Source organism: Sus scrofa, chromosome 2, assembly GCF_054392235.1.
Source record: "Sus scrofa isolate SSC_HxYL_T2T_F1_AM1 chromosome 2, Sscrofa_HxYL_maternal_Yorkshire_Landrace_v2.0, whole genome shotgun sequence".
In the NCBI taxonomy this organism is placed as follows: Eukaryota; Metazoa; Chordata; class Mammalia; order Artiodactyla; family Suidae; genus Sus; species Sus scrofa.
Genome location: NC_139384.1, coordinates 117,564,450 through 117,582,015, shown reverse-complemented (window position 1 = coordinate 117,582,015; position 17,566 = coordinate 117,564,450). Strand labels below are relative to the sequence as shown.

At 32.8% G+C, this 17,566-nt stretch overlaps 1 long non-coding RNA gene across 2 annotated transcripts in view; it reads left to right on the top strand.

The window, feature by feature from the left end:
- The window catches only part of LOC146405655 (uncharacterized), a 100,574-nt gene that overhangs the window by 61,592 nt on the left and 21,416 nt on the right, over positions 1-17,566 (top strand). Inside the window, exon 2 of one of the 2 annotated variants that reach the window (XR_014839209.1) lies at positions 11,092-14,754. The exons of the other annotated variant lie outside the window; for it this stretch is intronic. This is a non-coding gene — a long non-coding RNA (uncharacterized LOC146405655). Of the gene's footprint in view, positions 1-11,091; positions 14,755-17,566 lie in introns of those variants that run through there. 2 annotated transcript variants of the gene reach the window in all.

The following is a 17,566-nucleotide window of genomic DNA, read 5'->3' as shown; positions in this document are numbered from 1 at the left end:
TTTCAGGGAAAACATTTGTAACTTTGTGTTAAAGTGTTTATTTATAGAAGTTTATCCTAGCACATTTTATTTAAATACTACTTTGTTTTATGTGATAATTTTCCTCTACTCAAGTTCACAAAGGTAAAATCCTTTCTGTTATATCAACTTTACTCTGGAAAAGATATTCTAACTCTGTTTTTTCTTATGTTATTTTACATACGATTACTGGTGTGTACTAACACCTTGAAATTTAATAGCATCAATATGAAAGTATGCTTAGTGTATTTATCACAGAACCCCACTATCAAATATAAGGATAAACGTACTTTCCACAGTAGCAGTTTTGCTAAAGTGGCTAATGGTTAGCAGAATCATGTGCTAAAAATTGAAGGCAAAATCTTTATATACATATATGTAAATGAATGTATGTGTATTTATGTATGTGTATGTGTGTATAGTTTGAGTTATTTTCTGGAAGCAGTTCTGTTAAACATGTATGTAAAAACTTCATATATTTTCTCACCCGGTATAAAGAATATTATTAACAAATTTTGAACCCGCCACACCATATTTGTGAATTACTGTTTGTTTAAATCATTTTAAATACAAGCCAAAGACAAGTGACAAAAATTGTGTGCTTATAATCCACTCTACTTTGAATTCACAGTTTTTGACTCTCCATTTTCACAGAGTGAAGATTCTACTGATATGCTTTATTATCATTATATTGGCAGACAACCTAAAGTGAATATATAATTGTGGAATCAGAGACATCTGCAATTCGAGTATAATATCACCTTTTGGCCATAGCCTCATTTCTAAGATTTATAGATAGTAATTCCCTGTATGTGAATAGTTTTTCTTTTTTTTTACCTTTTATTTTTTTTTTCCTACTGTACAGCATGGTGACCCAGTTACACATACATGTATACATTCTTTTTTCTCACATTATCATGTTCCATCATAAGTGACTAGACACAGTTCCTAGTGCTACACAGCAGGATCTCATTGCTAATCTATTCCGAGGGCAATAGTCTGCATCTATTAACCCCAAGCTCCCAATGTGAATAGTTTTTTTAAAAAATGAAGCTGTATTATACAATTTTTAATATCATCCTGATAAGGTTTTTTTGTTTTTTTGTTTGTTTTTATATCCATACTCTTTTCAGTTTTCCTTAGGTTTTACCTCAATCCTTTTTCTGTTCCAGGATCCCACTGAGAATAGCACATTAAATTTAGTTGTCCTATGTCCTTAGGCTCTTCTTGGTTGCAACAGTTTCTCAGACTTTTCTTGTTTTGGATGATTTTGAAAACTTAAGGAGTACTGGCCAGTTATTTTATAGAATGTCCCTGAATTTGCATAATATTTTCTTCTTGATTAAACTGTGACTATGGGTTTTGCAAGGAAGAGCACAGAGGTCAAGTGCCATTCTCCTCACATCTTATCAAAGGTACACACAATCAATATAATTTAACACTGATGATGTTGATATTTTCTGACTTAGTGTTATGTCAGGTTTCTCTCCTAAAAAATTACTCTCCTCTCCCCCATTCCTTCTTTGAAAGGAAGTCTCTTTGCACAGCCCACCCTTAAAGGATGGGGAGTTTTGCTCTACTTCCTTGAGTACGGAATATGTATGTAAATTATTTGAAATTCTTGTGTTCCGATGCACAGGGAAATGGATTCTCTTCTCCCCCATTTATTTGTTTAATCAGTAATTAATTTTTATCAGAGTGGATTCACACTGCTTATTGGTTTTTTATTAACTATGACTAAATTCTTATGGAGATGAATGCTTTCTTGTAGAATTTATTTATAAAGTAGAAAAACATTTTGATTCATAGTTAGTATACTTGATTAGTGAGAATAATATACCAATTGCTGTCTCAAAGAACCACATAAATTAAAATTTTTCTGATGTACTTGGTCACTGGTCCACAGAATCATAACTGCCTCAATTGAATTTGCTCCATCAAGAGCTCGTCCTTGGTCTGGATCTTGATAGAGTTCAGATTCAGAATTTTATTTATCTTTCTCAAGGTTTTTAATTTTCCACGACCCAGGAAGTAATTTTTCCTGTTTTCTGTCATTTACCACTTAATCTGAATGATTTTTCAGACTTTCTGGATAACATTGATAAAGGCTATTTTTTCTTTAATCATCTTTTAATATAAATTCTGATCACTAAGTCTGTACAGATTTTATTGCTGTTTCTCAGGAATCTCCTCTTCCACTTTGAAAGCTTTTGATTTGATGTTGGCCATTTTTATTCCTTTAATTTTCTAACAGTAATTACAAGGTTTAAGTTTTATCTCTCTGATCCCCTCCAGCAGCTGTTTCAAGATTGACCTTCTTTGACTTCTTTATGCTTATGAGACCTTTGAAGTCCTTTTCTTTCTAATTCTTTCTGAATATCATTGAACTTATGTGTTAAAAGTGAATTACTTATTGTGATAGTCACCTTGATTTCTCCTTTGAACTTTCAAAGCTCTATTTTTCCAGTCTTTTCACTAATAACTTAAATTTAAATGATTTTTTAATTCCTGTTATTACTTAACTAATACAACAATTAAATGATGGTTGTTTGCTCAGTATGAAAGATGATTTTTTTCCTGCTGCAATATTGTCTTCATCAAGATCGTAAATCTGCATTGGTCATATTGCCTTTATTGCTTTGATAATAGTTCAGTGTGATATACAGCTGTACCTCTAAAAATAGAAGAGAAATATTTTAATCAGAAAGTATATGATACATATTACTTTATTTACTTATATTTATAGTTGGAAAATTCATTTTGTATGTGCACTGTAACATAAAGTATTTTAGAATTCAACATTTTACTTAGAAAGATGCACGTTTTTCCACTTTGCCTCCCAGATACACTCTCACTATCTACAAATAATTAGTTATACTCACTATTTGTACCAAATTGTCTTTTTTTCCTGCTATAGTAATGTTTATATTCTACATGCTATCTTTTAGGCTCAAATATACAAAATAGTTCTATGATTCAGTAAAATTAGCTGAATCATAGAACTGCAAATATTTTCAATATGAAATATTAACAATATGTAAGTTCTGGGTTGTTTAGGATAACACTTTATCAATATTTGAAATTAAATTTATGCTTTTGTTTCTCCTCCATATATTATCTTTTACATATCTGTTACATAATTTTAACATTCTCCTTATTGTTCTTTTCTCTCTCTCCCTCTCTCTGTTTTATGTATATGTCAAAAACTAAAACAACTAAAAAAACTCCACTTCATATATGTCTCTCCAGATTATAATCAAACAAAGTTAAAGTCCATTGCTATTTTTTTCAAGGGTAGTCTTAAGCACGATAAAGAATATTATACCATTTTAATGATGTGGAAACTTCAAACATATCTTTAAAGACAAGAGATGTAATTTTATTTTTGCATATCCATCATGTTTAAAGTAAGCCATTTGCTATGTATGTGTGTATTTCCAACATGCCTTAGAAACTCACATTAATACTAATGATTGTTAATGGTCACAAGACTGCTAAAGATACCATTAAAAAATGATTCAATGGTGGAATCATTTTATCTCTGAATTTTATATTCAATAAATGAAATGATATTTAATGAAAGATTCTTTATATCAAAAAACAATGCATTATATTTTACTAAGGATTTCATTGAAATATTTTACAAAATTTGGTATGTTTCTTAAATGTTTATTTAACCAAATAGTCATCTTTTCATTATTTCATTACTAAAGCCCTAGTATGTGCAAAGCAGCCTCCACAGTTCTACAAAAGATAAAGGTATATAAATAAGAAAAAAAATCTTTTGAAATACTTACATATGATTTCACAAAAACTATATTGTTAAAATAAATGAGAAGTGTTATACGTGTATTATTAAACCAGGATCCCTTAATTTACAACTCGTGAAATTAGTGAGTGACACAACAGAAATTTTATCTATATGTTCTCTCAATGAATATACAAATGTAATGATGATTATTATTTTTCTTGTTTATTATTAACTCTGTATTCCAGGAATGCCAAGTGTCTTTACATATGTTCCTTCATTTGCTGCTTTCAAGAAATCTTAGATTTAAGTAGTTATATCTATTTTACAGGTAAAACAGTTGGGCCACTAAGAATTAGAGAAATATTAGATAAGTTTGAGTTGGGATTTAAATTTAGATTTACCCAAGCCAAACCATGTGCTATCAACTTCCATAACCAGTAACTCAAATCTGTGGTCTAGAATGTGGAAAATTCCACAAGAGAGCTAGTGTTTTCTGCACAGTTCAGAGGATTTTCCTGGTCAGGCTAAATATTAAGGTATGGTATAACTAAATTACTTTGAAGATGTTGAAATATTAATATATAGCCAATGTAAAGTGATCTGAACATAATGAAACTTTCCATGGGGTAGGGATAAAGAAACTGCTTATTGTGAAACTATGCGAGATGCCTTATAAATTTTAGATACTTAGAGAAGTATCTGAAATGATCCTGCTTAATTCCAATAGCGTATTAGAATGAGTAACCAGCCACCTTCTAACAAAAAAGAAATGTGTATGACGGATTGAAAGATAATGGATAAAGGTAGGTTCAAATGATTTTTGCAGGATGTTGTGATAGATTTCTATTATCATTTTACTAGTTAATGTCTTTCAGATATCTGGTTTGTATATTTTTTGAATTAACAGTGGATGGTGAAGTTTGACATTATGTTAAGAGCAAATAGGATATGGAAGAAATGAAGAAAGCTCTTCTATGATTTTCATGATTGAATCTTTCATAAATTAGCCAAGCAAAATCTTTTACTTTACCACTTTAAGCCTCAACTCCCCTGTATTCCAAATCGTTCGTACATTTTCAAGGCAACTTGCATAAAATATCTTTGAGGATCTAGGAGACAGTGCACCTCATCTGGATATATCATTATCTATATCCCTAGGGTCTATATTAGGATTTTTTTAGCAAGGTGGCATGAATAATTGAGAACTGAGGTAGAAGGATCTTTATTAGCAGAATTACAAAGAATTGAGAGATGTTGGGTACTCCCTTCAAGAAGAATGCATAATTTAGTTAGGGTACTGGTACTCTCAAGATAATGTAGATGGAAATTCGAAGTCATGGTACAACACTAAATGAATAGATTATTAGTAATTATATAATATTTAGATTATTTTTTGTAATAGAGACAAAGACATTTTAAAGTAAAATAAGAGGTCTGCTTTTAATGAACAGAAAATGGAATCCAGCAAATAAAATGAGGTTAACAACTATAAGGTAAGAGCTCCCTCCATCACAAATCCATTGAAAGCCCAAGCCACAGATCAAGGACAGGGGCAAGGCAAGGAGGATATATTGTATATATTGAAGTATGACCAAGAAGCAAAACACTTAGATCTGAAAATATGCTATATGGTCACTGTTTAAGATCATTGAGTAACTATGGTAAACTTCAGCTGCTCCTTCATTATAGTTTATACCATAACCTTGCAAAACCTTTTCTCTCCTGAAGGGAGCTAAGCTCAGTGAATGAGTTTTTCTTTTCAAAACTGAGGCTAATGCTTTGGTTCAAACAATACAACAAAGATGTGAAAGCCAGGTTCACTGTTTGGCTATGCAGATAGAACCATAAATGGAGCTACTAAGCTTAATATTACATATCTCTCAAATTCTTGGACTCTAATTTCCTTGTGAATAGAAATTAATAATAATATCTAACTTTCATATTGATTCCAATTTGTGGCCTGGATTGAATTAATTTCCACAGGTAAATCACTAAAATAAAATTGTTATTAAATATTATTCTTACTACCATTAAAACTATTATAAGCAAGGAGGCCTGTAGGCATCCAAAAATTATTTAAAATTTTGGTCATAAGAGATTAGTCCATTCTTGCCTTGTCTAAAGATGATGAGCATTTTGGAAGGATTTTTATATACATTAAGTTTGACGTAGCACTAGTAGTCAGTATTCTAGGTGGGTTTAAGTAATTTGGTTTAGATTATAGAGACGGTAAGAATGGAAGAGATATTAAAAGTTAGACTGTCAGAGACTCTGAGTTCTGGATTGAGATGAGTCTGTCACTGAAAATGAGAAAAGAAGCAGGAAATGGTTGTGTTGGGAGTGTGGAAATGGTTGTGTTGGGAGTGTAGAAATTGTTCAATATGATAGTCATATAGAACCAAAGACTTTAATAGCCATCTCTTAAAATGCCTTTTTCTAGCACATTATAGTTGAAACTTTGAGCCCAGGGTTTAAATTATAAGTATATGAAAAGTATATCATTTTGAGGAAAATAAATGTGTCTTAACTCTCTTTGGACTTCCTGCTTATCTAGTGAATAGGAAATACAAAGAGCTAAGTAAAGTTCTTTATAAATGATGAATTATAAAGGGATGCATTTTACTGCCTATGAAGGGCAAATGTATTCTGAGAAACATCTCCACATGATCTAAAGACTGTTTAAAAATCCGTAGAAGGCGTGGAAAAATACTGTATGTAAAATGCCAAATATGGCTAATTCTTGACATATGTTTGAAGTGATATTTTCTTAAGATGAGAAAAAAAAAATATTGTTCTCCCAAGGAGATTTTAGAAGAAATCCATAGAATCCTCAATAGCAAAAGGTAAATATATTTTCTCACATGAACATTTTGACCAGTTATGTATGGCATGCTCCCACAATACATCCTTTCTGGCTTAATTGTTTTTTGTTCTTTACTGAACAACCTTATTTTATGGTATTTACATAGTTTCAAATTATTTTCTTGTTCAAGTGATTCATAGACACTTTAAGCACATTGCCAAATAAAAGGCTATTGAGAGGAAAATAAAACAAATAAATATACATATGGATGCTAAATTAAAGACAATAAAAGATATAGGAGCATACAATAGTTTCAATATTTTTACTAAAAATATGTCAGGAACTGTACTATTATCATATATATATATAATACATATATATATATATATATATAATTTCTATCTCTGACTCCATATCACAGTTATATAATGTTATTTTATCTCTGAACAATCCTGTCAGAAACACATTATCTCTTAACTCAGGAAAATAAGTAACTTGATCAGAGTTTCAGTCAGTAATTATTGGATAAAGATATGTAATCCAGATGTCTCCAGTTACAAAGCTCATGATATCTCTATGTATCATCTTGTATCTAGAAATTAAAATATTAGCAGAAGTAAACTTTCAAGTACATATCATTGAGACATTAAAGTTTCATGACGTACTCCTGGATTATTTTATGAGCTTCCTATTCACATAACCTAGATCTAGCCTCTTTTTAAAATACTTCACCTATTACCACCAGAATAATCATAAACACAACTTAATACAATCTCTTGAAAGCACTTAAACACGTATTTCTCTCTCAAACATATTTTATGCTTTTCTTATTCCATCTATGAAAGTCCAGATTTCTTCACTGGATTCCAAAGAATTCACATCATCTAGTCACACTGTACTTCCCTGTTGAATCTCATTTTCCTTTCATGGATAAGATGTTTCATTCAGTTGATCTCTTTATTAGCCCCGACTCATGCCTTGTACTTATATGCCTCTGTGTTTCACTTGCAACATTTTCTTGGATGTGTCTTAGTCTCTCATGCATCTTTTAATTATATTCATACTATAGACATAGTTCAAGTTCCACCTTCCCCCCTCCAAACTAATTTCGTATACCCTAACTTCATGGTTTATGGCACTCAGCTACCTAAGTATTTTCAAAAGTATTGTTGACAATATAAAGATAAAGGAGGGCTTTGTCATCTTTCTAGAGCTACACTTGGGCTTTTCTATTGCTGATTCTCTGAGGTCTCTCTTAGAGTCTTTCTTAAAGTCTTCCTATTTCTGTTCACCAAAGCTTCCAGAAATTGATCAGAATATTTTTATTCTTTACTAGCTTTCTAATCACTTGGTGTTTCTTTTCTGTCGTGAGGTATGCAATAGTCTTTCCCAAGACACAGCCATTTGCACACCTCAAATACTTAACAAAGTTCCAAAGACACGTTCTTGGTTCTTTGCAGTTTTAGGAGTTTATATTAATATTTATAGAAAAATGCTAAGAAAAGTAAAGTAGCATTTATTTCAGACTCTGAGATGTGAAAGACTTATGAAACCTAATAGAAATCCTCACATTTGTGACCACAACATAGTGTATGAATTCTCGCCTGTAAATCTTCCTGAAACGCTGTGTGCTATAGAGAATAAATGGTGGACCCTGCCTGCTGTAGACCTAAGCTGTCATTGAATTCGGCATTCAAAACAGCATCTAAATAGAAGCCTTTTCTTTCTTAGACCGTGACGAACTGTAATATCTAGTATTTTTTTAGGGGAAGTTTTCCCCCAAGAAACTAACATTTATATATGCTCACCTTTAATATTTCATTAATTATAAGAGAAAACCAATGAATCTAGGCAAGCAATGGCTGGTTTAGGGATGCAAGCTCAGCAAAACGTTGCTGAAAAGTAAGCAGTAAGCAACAAACACGGTTGCAAAGAAAACTGTCCTACACATGGTTAGTAGATCTATCTACTTTCATTCTCCATTCACTTCAAGCTCAAAATAAAGCTAAGCTCATCATTTTTAGACCAAAACAAGCCATCCCACACCAAGTTATGGAGGCATAAAATATTTCCATATTACAGATATTTTTTATTCTATACAACTGATCCTTTTATGGTCCTTTTTTCTTAATATAATCTCTACCTTGATTTCCTTTTTATCCACATGGAAACCACCTTGGTACAGGTCCTATCACTTCTTGCCACCTATCAGGATGAATGTTTCTTGATTTATCCAAATACATCGTGCATTTTACAGCCGAATTAGACCATAGTAAAACATTACTTTCTTCATGTCACTCTCTTACACACACACACACACACACACACACACACACACAATGCACGCCAACACATACCACCAGCACCACCACTGCCATCATCACCAATAAAACCCAATATTTTGACAAGAAAAGTTGTGCTACTTAATATTCAAGATCAGTTTGAACTTCTTTCTCAGAATTTCCAGATTTCCTTTCTGTCTCCTAATCTGAACTCTCTGGTTATTACAGTCAATAGGATCTGTTTCTTTAAATTTTTGTACATGTGAAATCCACTTTCACATTTTAGTACTTGTATACAATGTACCTCCTCTGACAATGGGATTCCATGGCTCTTCACTTGCATGTATCTTACCTATTGCTGGGGACTCTATCCACCACCACTGAGCTTCCCCCACATCATTCATAGCTCTCTCCCTCTGATCTCTCTGCTACTGTCTGTACCTTGAATTTCTCACAGAGATATTTAGTTGCAATTGTATGTATTTCTGTGTAATCCCCTTAAGTAAACCGTGTGTTCCTTTAAAAAAAGAAGAGTGCCTTTATTTTTGCTCTTACTGATTTCTATGGCTAACTCATCTTTAATTGCTTTCCTGACTGTAGTATCTGATCAAAAACCTTTATTAACATAAGAAAGTTCATTTTGAATTACTTACCATGAGAAAATGTTGCCAAGTGTTCTGAATAACTAAACTCTTGCAGGATTTCCCATATTTCCTGTATATCAGTGTTGTTCAAAGGGATCAAATATATTTGAATCAAATATCAGCATTCAACTTATGATGGTAGTTGTCAATCATTGCTCTAATATAATTATTAATAAATAATTAAAATTATGCTACTCTTTAAAAACACATATGAATTATATACAATATTTTAAAGTAATTTGTTAAAATTATTCATGGTAGAAATCACTTCTTTTATCATGTGAATAAAAATATCACCTTATGGTATGGCTATATATTTGTACTACTGAAGGTATCATTTTTATTTACCATTATATATTTTAAAATAACTATGGAAAAAATTTACAAATGTACATACTCCCATGGATTTTGCTCGGATATGAATCTGACTGGACAAATAATGAACACAGTATAGCTTTTTTTCACTACTCTGAATGAGAAGCCAGGTGAGAAATTGAGAATTTTTCATTTGTCTTAATGATTTCACATGTGAATGTGAAAAAAATTATTAAGAATGAAGAATGGTAAAGGGAGATGGTGTATGCACTGATTTTTTTCTAGCCACATGACCAGAGGTGACTTGACCTAACTTTTCTAGACAGGTCTCCCTTTATACCCATTGTCATCCATCCCTTTTATTGGTGTTCACCTCTGGGAATTCTTTATAAGTTTCTGCACAGAAATGCCTTGGTGATGCCACATGATTATTTCCTGGAACTGTGTGAAAAGCAGTAATCATACAATATATGAGGACATCCTAACAGTGAGAACTGTGTCAGAAATAAGGGATAAACTTCCGCAAATGCACTGTTTCTATTTTACGTCCATTGGCGCCAGGTTCCTGATGCTTTCTTACAAATGGTTTTCTTTGTCACTGTCCTGATACTCAACATACCTGTTTTCAAAAAGCAGAAATATAACAGGGAGTGTATTATGCAATGGTCTGACCTCCTCTTTTTAGAATGGATAGTATATGACTAATAAATAACTCCCACCCTGCTGCCTAAACACAAAAGCTTTCAAGAGTACCACTATTTAATTGGAAACCATCTATTGTGAGTATTCTTCAGCCACCTGAATCTTATTGCTATTATTGTTCAAAAGAAAATGGCTTCAAAATAGTAGAACATTCATTTAGGTCACAATTAAATGTTCAGCAGAAATAGACCAGAGGGTAAATGGTGGTTTAGGCTATATAGGATCACATTTTCCATGTCTAAAATTTGAGGAATTCTATTATTTGAAATGGAGGTTTTTATTTTTATTTTTAAATGCTTGCAGGATAAAGGAAGTTTCTTGGTAATGTTTTTAGGCATTGTTTTTTTTTCCCTGCTGATTTGAAAGAAGACATTCTGAGAACTGAAATGTTATTTTTAATAGGTAAGAAGTTGAATTTTGAAATTTTGCCAAAGATAAAAATAGCAACTTTTTAACTAATACAGATAATATTAATATTAATGAAAAGAAAAATCCTTATTTTTGTGCTATCAGAGCAATAAAGAAAACATAGAAAAAATCTCAGTAGCAAAATCACCATATTTCTTTAACTTTTAGGATTCAATGAGCTTCATAAAATGAATCCTTTACAAATCGTTCTTCATAATGAGAGAAGAAATTCAGAATATACAAATCACTTGTTTGAGGTAAAGTACTGTTTTAAATCTCCAAAGACATTTTATTCATCATTAATTTCTTTACCTTTGACTTTCTTTTGTGATATCTAAAATGTTGTAACTTCACTAAAAGTGGGCTCCCCCAAATAGTAATTGATTTGTTTAGGGCTATATTTTATGAAATGTGCTCTTTACCTGATGATTCAATGCATACGGTCTTGATGGATATGTAGAGTGGAGTTGCTGTTGTCCAGACGTCTATGTGTGAAAGTGAAAAGACAAAGTATATTATATTAATTGTCTGGCCTCAGGGAGCCTGGATCTCAGTCTAGAACTATAAATTCTTGACCCTTGAATTGCAGCAAGTTGATATCCCAGAGTTTTGTATTTCTTATCTATTAAATGGTTATGGTAAATAAGTATGATTTTGCCTGGGAAAATATAAGCAATGTATAAAGTGACTTCTTCATCATCATCATCATATTATTTTCTGTAGTTAAGTTGCTTAAATAAATATGTGTGCTCTAGCATTCCATTTCTCAGGATATATGATTAGCAGTGAATTGTTCTCATTTTAGCTATTTCCTTATGTTAGTTCCATAATGGAAGGGACCCGTAGTCTTGTTCCCTACAGTGTCCCCAAGGAGCAAGTGCTCAATAAGTATTTACCTAATGAATGAATAAATGAGTTAATAAACTAAAAATATACTCTCAAGTGTGAGATTACTATAATGAAATGTACAGTAGATGGAGGACAATATTGAGTCCTTCTGAAGCACTGAGATAAAGTTGGAGGCTTTGGCCTAAGCACGGTTATTCACAGTAAAGAAAATATATATTGGTCCACAGACTGAATAACTTCTAAGGCATATCTGCTTTATAATGTGACATAGAAGTAGACTGGAAAGATGCAGACTTCCTTTACCCTTCACAGGACAACTAATTAACCTCCATATGTAGTTTTAACTCCTAATGAGGGTGTAAGACTAGGTTTAATCTTAGGCCAGTGACATCCAAGCACCCATAGGTTACCTTGTAAACTTGAAATCACTGCTAACTTGAACATAGCACCTAATTTTCTCCAGAAATCTCAATTCTTTAAGAACTTGACTATTGGAGGAATAATAATTAAGTTAAATAAATAGTTCATTACAGAGGGTCAGTTGTATCAAGAAGAAAGATGATAAGATAATCATTTTAAGATGGTAAGATGATGTTATAGGGAAAAGGGGTGATAAGAACAGAACTTTATTATAGGTATAAGAGGTAGTAAGGTAAAAATATTTTTTTCTCAAGACTATACAGGATGCATGCAAAACAAAGAGGGATGTCTTCCGTGACCTTTTATAAACTATATTCCCTCAGTTCCTATCTGGAGACTTGGTAATTATTTTGAAAACTATTATCTAGATCTCACTGAAAATCATTATATATCTATACTATAGATATATAAATAAACATTTATGTATATCTAAAGCTGTCTGTTAACTACCTGCTTTTTGGACATATACTAACTACCTGTGTTAACTTTATGCTGGAATCAAATTACATCTTTCCCCCCTTTTAACAGTTCTGTGGTCTTAACTGTTTCTCCCAGCAGATTGGTTCCCATCTAACTTTGGATTTGTAATCTGGCCTATATCTCTCATAATAATGAAGTTAGCATTGTTCCATGGTCAGACCCATATCTTGGATAGCGCTCATTATAATATTTGGTCTTGTATCTATAACCCAGAATCAGTTAATAGGAGACAAACATTTTAAAGAGTTTAAAAATGAAACCCTAGGTGTAAGAGATGGCTCAGTAAATATTCTTTAGAATTTGACAATTAATTTCACAGTGGAGCTGAAGTACCTACAGGTGTTGAAAATGATGTTAGGGATCAGCATTCAGTAATTTGAAGGAAAGCAGTATTAAAAGTAGGAAAAGTAGAATATGCACATTCATCTGAAATTGTCAAATGTGACTTACATAACACTTTTCATATAAATGATAACCATGTCTGACCTGTTCTGCCTGAAGTGCTCTATAGAAACGGGGAGAATCAAAAGTAGATCATCCTGTCTCTGAGGAAGGATGCAAACCTTCCCATAGAAACAAGGAAAACTTCACTCTGCTTTCCCAACTGGAAATAACAGTTTTCCCCCCTTCTTATCCTCTTGTTTTTCTCCTCTCTGTAAGAGAAGCCACAATCTTCTCAGGGGAGAAGTTACGATGAAGTATCAGGATGAGAGCCACACAACCACTGGGACATGATAATCAATGAACGAGTTCCATACTGCTACTATATATGTAATAGGTAACTAACAGGGTTCTATAGAACATGGAAATCTACTCAATATTCTTTAATAACCTATATGGGAAAATAATTGGAAATATAATGGGTATATGTATATGTAGGAATGATTCGCTTTGCTCTACACCTGAAACTAACACAATATTGTAAGTCAGCTATATTCTAAGAATGTTTTTAATTCCAAAAAAAATTCAAAAACAGACTTTCTACACTCAAAAAAATCAAACAAATGCAACACAGAAACTTAATAAGAGCTTCATTGCTAATCTCTGTTTTTGCAGGCAGGACTGAATTATCCATTAAGGATGGTAGGTGCATTGTTTAAGTCATGCAGTATTTTTAGGGACCAACAAAAATATTTTAGCTTCTTTTAAAATTAAAAGAAAATAATAAACTTTTAGCTGAAGACAATGTTTTAACATAAAATATAGTATATTTATATTTATTCAACACAATCCTGTGTTGCCATGAAGACAGACTGTCTAGGACCCACTAACGTCATAATGCAGCTCTGATACCAAGTTTGTGAAGCAGGCCAAGATGTTCCAAGTATCCAGGTGAGTAAATTCCTAACCCCACAAATCCAGCAGCAGGTGTTAAAGTTTATAGTCAGGAGTAAGTGGTAGACACTTTTATTTTGGCCTCAAGTCCTAGCCACTACTTCTAACAGAATATGTCAAAATCCCTATATCTGCAAGTTTATGGGCACAGTATTGCCAATAATAAAATTGGTGCTATTCATTGACCATTTTCCAGCTTGTTGTGTGCATCAGCCTTAGGAGAGAATTGGTAAATTATTAAGTCCCCTAAATTTTCATAATTACCATGATTTGGCAATAGTAAATTCCTAAGTCAATGTAGCCAGTGATTAACTATAATAATGTGACATTGGAATTGTTATGGTGGCTTCCTTTCTGGCCAGATCAGGGATTTACATTCAGTGTGAATGTGTTATAGATCTAATTCTACCTTATTTTAAGAAGCAAGACATAGAAGACTAAATCCATGATAAAATTCCCTCTCTCTCTTCCTCACATCATCTCTCATATATACATACAAACATATATTATGGAAGAAGATAGAGAAACAAAGCTCAGAAGGCGCAAGCATGGAGTTCTCTGATGGCCTATGAGGCTCCTGCGTTCTCACTGCTGTGGCTCTGGTCGCTGCTGTGCGGCATAGGTCCAATCCCTGGCCCAGGGATTCCAACATACTGCTGGTGTGGCAAAAAAGAAAAAATATAGAAAAAAAAAAAAACCCAAAACAGTAGAGAAGCTGAAATAAATGTTGCAATTCTCATTAAAAAAGAAGAAGAATGAACAAGCAGAAGATTGATGTAAGAGAAATTAAAAGCTTCAGGTTAACCCAAAGACAAATAAAATATTTCTTTTATAATAGATAGAAAGTGGCAGGTATGCAACAAGGTAATTAATAGAAGCAATGTCATCTTAAAAATACAACTGATACAAAAATAATTGCTTTTGGAGTGAATAAGCAATGAGACGGTGCTGTATAGCACAGGGAACTATATCTAGTCACTTGTGATAGAACATGACAGAGAATAATGTGAAAAAAAGAACATATATATATATATGTATGTATGACTGGCTCACTTTGCTATATAGTGGAAATCAACAGAACAATGTAAATCAACTATAATAGAAAAAATAAAAACCTAAAAAAATAAAATAAGAATGTGAAGTCTGATTTTTTAAAAATAATGCTATGCTTTATAATAATGGCCCTGCAAAAAATAACATTCTTGCATAGATGCATGTGTAATAAGAACTCAGAACCTAAAGAAAAGGCAGAGAAGACATGGTGTGGATGGCAAAAGAAGAAAAATCTAGGCCAGAGAGATAATACTCTTAACTATATTTGGCTAAGTGCCTAGAAATGTGAAATTATAAATGAATGTAAAGACCACTAAAGAATACCTAAAGTATGTGATACGATTATCACTGTATTAGAAGACTATCACTATATTAGAAGACTTAACTTTGTGAAGTCCAAAGTTAATAATATGACAAGCTGAAGTTTGTCACAAAATGTTGCCAATAACAAGGAAACTACAAAGAAAATGGAGATCCCAGTTTAATGGTCTTTCAAGAATAATTACAAAGTGGGTGAAAATGCATCCATTTTTGATTTGTCCCTTCAGTTCCTGATTAGAAAATGTATAATGTGAGCTGTTATAAATGACCATCTCAACCTCTGTCTGTCTGTGTCTCTACCTCCTCCTTGCCGCCACACAGAGGTTCTGTGGATTTTAATCTGAGCATATATCTGTGAATAGAAGTAGATGGAGACCTCTGGCCTTCAGAGTCAGTGACAAATTCCTATATTGTAATTAACTTCTATTGCTCTGGTAAGATAAGAAGACACAATAACTATTCAGTAAATACTTGAATATTGAGTAACTTCTATTTTCTAATATGCTTATTGGAGAAATTTGTTAATTACTACCAGATGATTTTGCCCAAAAAAAAGCTAACTGAAATATTTTGCCTGTGAAACTGAATGTTTTTTTCTGGGTACAGTTCTGACGCTAATACACAGCATGTTGATATGTAAACCACCATCTTTTTGAACTCCAGAGCAATTCTACTAGTTTGTCTGTAATCACTGTTGGATTTTAGATTTTCTTCTCTTTTTTTTTTTTTTTTTTGTTTGTTTTTTTGTCTTTTGTCTTTTTGTCTTTTCTAGGGCCACCCCTGTGGCATATGGAGATTCCCAGGCTAGGGGTCTAATCGGAGCTGTAGGCAATGCCAGATCCGAGCCACATCTGTGACCTACACCACAGCTCACGGCAATGCTGGATCCTTAACCCAACTGAGCGAGGCCAGGGATTGAACCCAGAACCTCATGGTTCGTAGTCAGATTCGTTAACCACTGAGCCATGACGGGAACTCTAGATTTTAGATTTTCTAAGTAAATGATAATATTATCTGCAAGTGATGACACTTTTAATACTTCTTTTTAAAATTCTATATCTCATGTATAAGTGCAGCTGTAGAGGTACCTTTCACATTTCTAATAATGGAAAATTTTAGATTTTCTGTGACATATTTTAAGTGATATTAGCATGTTTCGAGCAAATAACCAATTTTCCTATGTCCACTTTTGTTGTGTGTTGGCGGGGTAGGATCTGCATGATTGGGTGGGTTTGATTTTTTTTTTTTTTATTCTTCTTGAGATTTTGTTTGTACTATTGTTTAGTTTTATATTCTTCTTTGGGATATTTTTATTTGTGAACTTTCAATTTCTACTTATCAACTGGAAGCTTGAGTGTAGAGTCTGTTTTACTTTCCTATGCATTCCCTGAAAACTTGATGACATCATCTTTAATATTGTGGGAGTTAAAAAGTATTGAATAAATGTAATTAAGTGCATTTGAGTTGAAATTTAAATTGATTGAGCGGAGGACGTGAAGCAATGCATCATATTGGCTGAGACCAGACCATTTTTCTTAAATCAGGTTCATTTTCAAAGGTGCCTCATTATTTTCTTTCCCTAAAGGGCCCTTTGCAAGGAGAAGTGTAGATAGTGAACATTCACCAGTAAAAATATAAACTTCATTGTCAGGAAGGATAAGGCTACTTATTCATAGGAGCAAGCTACGTATACCAACATCACTCAACCCATTACCAATTTTGTATATTAGAAATACTTCTTTGTTAGCACAGGAGACTCTGGCCACTGGTGCTGCTGGCACAAGTATCCCCATAATTAAGAACTTTCTTTCTTTGGAAGCTTTTTCAGTAAAGCCTGTGATTTCATGCACTTATTTTCAAATTCATTTGGTAGCCAAAGCCTTACTGTATGTGGTGGCTCCAAGAGTGCTGGCAGGGAAATTTTGGGGTTGTAAATAAATGAGATATTTTTCAAGCATGAGGAGAAAAAATGTGTTTTAAATTCCAGAAACTATGCATGTCATACTCTTTTATATTCACATTCTGTTCAGACTAAAGTGTCTATAGAGCAGTACATCGGGCTGTGCTTTTTTCAGCCTGACAAACAGCAATTTGGTGCAGTTGGAACTTCTTATTAAGCTGTGGCATGTTAGGAAGTCCAGGGCTAATAGAAATCTCCTAAATGATTGGCTGAGGCATTTGTGTT